Source organism: Papio anubis, chromosome 13 (genome assembly GCF_008728515.1).
Source record: "Papio anubis isolate 15944 chromosome 13, Panubis1.0, whole genome shotgun sequence".
Taxonomy (NCBI): Eukaryota; Metazoa; Chordata; class Mammalia; order Primates; family Cercopithecidae; genus Papio; species Papio anubis.
In genome coordinates, this window is record NC_044988.1 from 809,249 (window position 1) to 815,635 (window position 6,387).

General features: G+C 41.5%; 1 protein-coding gene across 2 annotated transcripts in view; it reads right to left on the reverse strand.

Annotated features, from left to right (window-relative positions):
- FANCC (FA complementation group C) overlaps positions 1-5,911 on the reverse strand; it is a 224,328-nt gene extending 218,417 nt beyond the window's left edge. Inside the window, exons 1-2 of one of the 2 annotated variants that reach the window (XM_031654792.1) lie at positions 5,714-5,911; positions 2,777-2,882 (exon numbers count right to left, since the gene is read on the reverse strand). The gene's annotated coding sequence lies outside the window, so the exon portion shown is untranslated. Of the gene's footprint in view, positions 1-2,776; positions 2,898-5,713 lie in introns of those variants that run through there. The other variant, XM_031654794.1, reaches the window with a different exon arrangement.
- Positions 5,912-6,387: the final 476 nt, after the last annotated feature.

Genomic DNA, 6,387 nt, shown 5'->3' on the forward strand with positions numbered 1-6,387 from the left:
AGAAAGCAAGTCAAGTATGTATTTCTTTAGAGAAACTATCGGTTTTGGTACCCACATCCTTTTACATATTTGCTGAAAAATCATTTTTAGTGTTTGTTAATGATTGATGTCTTGCCATATCCCAATTTTCTGTCTTTTTAGTTCAGTGGTTAATAAAGAATTGCTAGGCTCATCCAACTTTGCAGTATATGACATGACACCATGTTTAGGCCTCATTTAGACCTAAATGGGAAGCATACATAGCATAAAGATCCAAACTTAAATTTATAGGGATTCATTTTGCCTGGCATTCATATACATGGAACTATCTTAATAATATTTTAAGCAATAATGAGATGTTCACTTTGTAAAATGCCCGGAAAGTTTCCTGAGAAACAGATATTTCAATACAAACCCTCTTTTTAATTGAATCATAAAATTGATTATGGGTGATCCGGGGTGTGTGTGTGTGTGTGTGTGTGTGTGTGTGTGTGTGTGTGTATGGGGTTTGATTTGTTTGAGACTGGGTCTCACTCTCACCCAGGCTGAAGTGCAGTGGTGCAAACACAGCTCCCTGCAACCTCGACCTTCTGCGCTCAAGCAATCCAATGGCCTCAGCGGCACCCAAGTGTTGGAGTTACGGGCGTGGGTCACCGCCTCAGCAGCACCCAAGTGTTGGAGTTACGGGCATGGGTCACCGCCTCAGCGGCACCAAAGTGTTGGAGTTACGGGCGTGGGTCACCGCCTCAGTGGCACCAAAGTGTTGGAGTTACAGGCGTGGGTCACCGGGCCCACATATGTGTTATTCTGAGACACAGTTTTGGTTGCAGAGTATAGAACCCAATCACAAATCATGTAGCAAAAATGAAAAATGGCCTATTTAGGTGAAAATTATTACATTGTTTACATTAAATCTTTACATTCTAGAGGAAAACAACACAATTGGCTGAGTGCTGCCAAGTTCCTGACATTATCAAACCTTCCTTCAAAGTTCAACAAACAGAATCAACTGTCTTAGAATCCACGTTGTGGAAACCATTGCACCAAGACTCCTACTTCCAGAATTAGTTCAGACACCACCCACCTGGTTTCCAGTCCTTATTTGGCACCCCAACATTTAACATTATCTTTTCTTTCTTTCTTTTTTCAAATTTTTTTTCTGAGACAGAGTCTCACTCGGTGGCCCAGGCTGGAGCGCAGTAGCATGATCTCAGCTCAGTTCACCGCAACCTCCGTCTCCCTGGTTCAAGCGATTCTTGTGCTTCAGCCTCGCGAGTAGCTGGGATTACAGGCACGTGCCATCACGCCCTTAACACTATCTTGTCCATGGCTTTGATATTTGCCTCTCGTGCCTCAGTTGTGAATAATGCATGTTGAAGCTCCAGGCACTGGGCTAACTCCTTAGCCTGGGTTATTTCCTTTGATTCTCACAGTGATCTTATGTAATCCACAGTGGTAATACTCGACTTTCACAGATACAGGAACTCACGCACAGAGCCATCTCTTCTAGTGGAGGGTGGAACCTGACTTCACCTCCATTCACAGTGGCTTCGTACTTACAGTGTTCTTGCTCCTGGCTGGGCTGATGACTTGGAGATAGGGCACAGGGTGAGGTGATCCCAGAGGCTTCTACACTCTCATCACCACATTACTTTCCCATTAAAACATTCCCACTGAGGAAATGTCAGTTGAATTAGAGAAGAGAACAATGAGAATTTTTTTTGTGCCAGAAACACTTTAAGAAATGGAGCAGATAATAGTGCAGGGCTTTGATCTGCCACCCCGAAGGGGAATAGGCCAAGGAAGGGATGGCTACAGGGATGGAAATTCATGGAAAAGGGAAATGTATTATAAATGCTGCAGGGAATCTGCCCTTTCTACCCCTGACATGCTCACTCCCTAGGCTCTGCTGAAAGAATGCACCTAGGAGGACATGTTTGTACTAGAGCCTCCATTGCTAGCCACAGCTAATTGAACCAGGGATGGTAGCCTGACCCTAGCTGAACCAATCAAACTATTGCTGGGGAATTTGGAATTGCAACACTGAGAGACTGTAACACCTCTATACAACAGGAGCTAAAGCCCTCATGCCAACTGGAGTTACGGGGGAAAGAAAAAAATGTAAGTAGCAAAGAAAGTTGGCTGGCAGAGAAAAGCAAAATGAGGTTGAAAGGCTATTATTTATCCTGTGAGAGAGAGGGGAGCTTCCATTCCTTATTTTTTATTTTTAAGCCCAATTTTAAGGTAAACTGACTATATATTTTTTTCTGTTCTTAGTGGTCCACAAGATTCCCCCACATCCTTGCAACAATCACCCCTTTACCTATGCTGACTTCAGTGAGTTTCTCTCCCTCACTGCAAAGCAAGCCCTGACTAAGAACCTGGAGGTGGCAGCTCTTCACTGTGTCACTGGGCATCAGCGCTTTGACTGAGTCTAATTTAATTGATAAATTAATCAATAGACACCTAATGCGAGACTACTATAGGGAACAAAAAATAGCTTTTCCGTACCCATCCTAGGTTCATGGCCGAGGCCTCCATGATAAAAGACAGATTAACAAGAGCAAAGCGTAGATGTTACATGTAAGTTTCCCATGACATAGGAGCCTTCCTAAGGAAAGGAAGACCCAGAGCAGCTGTTAAACTTGTGTGTTTCTATGCCGGGTTTCATGAAGAGTGACAGTTGTGAGGAGATATAGTTGAACAAAGATGGGAATAAACTGGGGGGCAATTTAGCAAGGCGTATTTGTTCAGATTTTTCTCTGTAACCCTTCAGTCTTCAGAGATAAGAAAGTACCTTTCCTGTGGATTTAGGTACTGTGGATATAGGCAGCACTTCTTACATGAGGGTCTTAGGACCTGCTTCATGGAAAGTTCAGAAAATCGTTCCAAGGTTTTATCACCTGCATCAGGAGAAAGGAGAGGAGAGAAGGTGAGAGTGACCTTCCAGCTTCTGCCACGTTGTCAAATGTCAACATGCCATATTTAGGAGTGGCATGTTCTGCACACAATCACTACCAAGCATAAAGCACAAAGCTAGGCTGTATGAAAGACACAGATCTAAGTATTTTAGAGTTAAAAGAAAGCAGTTGTCGTCTAGAATTTTGGATTTGGAGTGGAGGGGGCCAGTAAAATGTCCATAATATTAGAAGTTAACAGAGTTAACAACTTTTTATTTGGTCAAGTAAAGACCTTAGGAGAAAAAAGTCTGCCATAATTATAATTTCATTTTTTAAGAAATGTATTTTTAACTTTAAGATGAAGGGAAAAAGTCTCAAAGAGCAGTCTTCTAAATTGAGTAAGTTTTATTTCATGAAAAACTCATTACATTGTTTTTATTCATCTCATTTTACCACTTCCTCCCCTTGTTAGTATCAGAACACTGCTTTTATTTAGCATGGCAATGTGCCCAATAAAAGGGACCACCTTCCCCAGACTCCATTCTGACTAGGGGTGGCCAGCAACTCAGCTGTCGCCAGTGAGAGAGAAAAGGTGGAAAGACCAGAGGCCAGGAGATATTTAGCCTTCTTCCCCTCTCTCCTGCTTCCTAGTTAGAATAAGGGCTGAAGGGCTTAAGTTCCAGTCATCCTGGACTGTAAACAACTCTTAAGGATGATAGTCATGGAATGAGGATGGCAGAGAAAAAAAAAAAAAAAAAGGGCTGGGCACAGTGGCTCATGCCTGTAATCCCAGCACTTTGGGAGGCTGAGGCGGGTGGATTACCTGAGGTCAGAAGTTTGAGACCAGCCTGACTACCATGGAGAAACCCCATCTCTACTAAAAAAAATACAAAATTAACCAGGCATGGTGGCGCACGCCTGTAATCCCAGGTACTTGGGAGGCTGAGGCAGGAGAATCACTTGAACCTGGGGGGCGGAGGTTACAGTGAGGCAAGATCGCGCCATTGCACTCCAGCCTGGGCAACAAGAGTGAAACGCTCTTAACAAAAAAAACGCTCTCAAAAAAAAAAAAAGAAAGAAAACAAGAAAAAGAAAAAAGAAAAAAAAAGGAGGACCCTGGGTCCCCAGTAATCATGAGAGTTACCTGGCTTGCCTAACTCTGGACTTTATAATTGCAAAAACCTCAAATATCTGCGACAGGTCTCAGTTAATTTAGAAAGTTTATTTTGCCAGCAGGGCACAGTGGCTCACGCCTGTAATCCCAACACTTTGGGAGGCCGAGGTGGGCGGATCACAAGGTCAGGAGATCGAGACCATGGTGACTAACACAGTGAAACCCCACCTCCACTAAAAATACAAAAAACTAGCCAGGCGAGGTGGCGGCACCTGTAGTCCCAGCTACTGGGGAGGCTGAGGCAGGAGAATGGCGTGAACCCAGGAGGCAGAGCTTGCAGTGAGCCGAGATCGTGCCACTGCACTCCAGCCTAGGTGACAAAGCGAGACTCCGTCTCAAAAAAAAAAAAAAAGAAAGTTTATTTTGCCAAGGTTGAGGACACACACCCATAACACAGGCTCAGAGGTCCTGATGACATGTGCCCAAGGTGATCAGAACACAGTTTGGTTTTATACATTTTAGGAAGACATGAGACAGCAGTGAACATATGTAAGATAAATATTGTTTTGGTCCAGGAAAGGCAGGATGACTCAAAGCAAAGGTGGGACAACTTGAAGTGGGGAGGGGGCTTCCAGGTCATAGGTAGATAAGAGACAAATGGGTGCATTCTTTTGAGTTTCTGTTGACCCTCTCCAAAGGAGGCAATCAGATATACATTTATTTCGGTGAGCAGAGGGGTGACTTTGAATAGAATGGGAGGCAAGTTTACCCTAAGCAGTTCCCAGTTTGACTTTTCCCTTTACCTTAGTGATCTTGGGGCCCCCAGATTTATTTTCCTTCCATATTTCCCCCCTTTTCTTTTTAGAAATATTTAGTAGAAGTAATTTTAGAAGAAAATGAGTCTCTGGTCTCAACTTTTGTCTGATCTCTGATGGCTAGCATGGTTTATTCCTCGATGGGTAGGTCCCGAGTTATTAGGAAAGTTCATTTTTACCAGGTTGTGAAATGTTATGTTTTATGAAGAGAAAATAGGGGGAGGAAAGGGAAGAAAACAACAACAAACAAAAGAACAAGCTTGGAAAATGGGTACAGGCCATATGATTCTGAAGTGCATACATCAGTAGGTAGGCATGAAAGTGGATTATGTATGTAAATAGGTTGCTGTTATTTTCTTCTGAAGTTTAAGTTGTCTAGCTTCAGTTTGCAGGGCTTTACAAAAGTGCAGCTTAATTTTCAGTGACTCCAAATTAGGAAAAATAGGGGGTAAAAGAAGGAAAAAATGAAAACATGATTTTGAAGACTTATAGCCAAGGAAAATTAGAATTCGGCCCAAACTATAGAAAATAATAAAAATTGGAAAGCATTAGGCAAGACTCAAATGTAACAACAGGTGTGCTATAGTTTTTGAAACATAATTTTTCTCTCTCCAGTTTCCCATTTTTACTACAGCCAAATCATGGTAGGACTGATTTGCTTTATTACACTTGAAATGACAATTTGTATACAGTGGAGCAAGAATAATTATTTGTTTACATAGCCTTTTAAATTGCCTTTGATGGAACTTTGTTCCATAGAAGGAATCTCAGATAAGACTTTTTTAAAGCCCAGCCATGGATTTGTACCATCAAATACCTATGAGTTGGTGAATTTCTCTACTTCTAAGGTTCCAAGATAAACTTGGGGCTCCTGGGCCTGTCAGAAAGTTACATTATTTACTTACCACAGGTCAGGAACCCTGTACAGGGGCTGTGTAGACAAGTTATGAGGCCTGTTTTCCCAAGGGGCTTTTATTGGCTCCATAAGTCAAGTTTGATTCCTTAAAGGAAAGCACATCATTCCAGTCAAAGCCTAGGTAAAACAACCAGTTTCACCAATTGTGTTCTGTTATAAATGAAGACATATTCTTATTGCACTTATGCAAATAACTATATTGCCATAAGTTAAGAATATTCACAAATGGTTTCCAAATTCTGGAGAAATCAGGTAGACAGAAACAAATATGTTCTAAATTTTGTTCACAGAAGTGTACTAAATTGTTAAAAGCTGTTAATAGCTCAAAAAAAGTTTCTCTGACTCTAAAGAAACAAAACAAAGGATGAGAAATGTTGTAAGCAAAAAGTCAAAAAGATTACTTTAGTTTTCTATTAGTTCAATCCATGTAGTTAATTTCTGTTCTGCTTGATATTCATAAACATTTCAGTTCTCCATGAATCCCAAAAGTTTTTCTCCTATTCTGATGTCACAATTTCCAAAGTTATCAGAAACTTATATTCAAGAGCACCTGTTAGAGTTTTATAGCTGATTATAAAGCCACCTTCTAAAGAGGACCAAAATGAGACAATTGTCTGAGGATGACAAAAAGTTTTAGGGCAGCCATAGTCAAAGACACAGTTG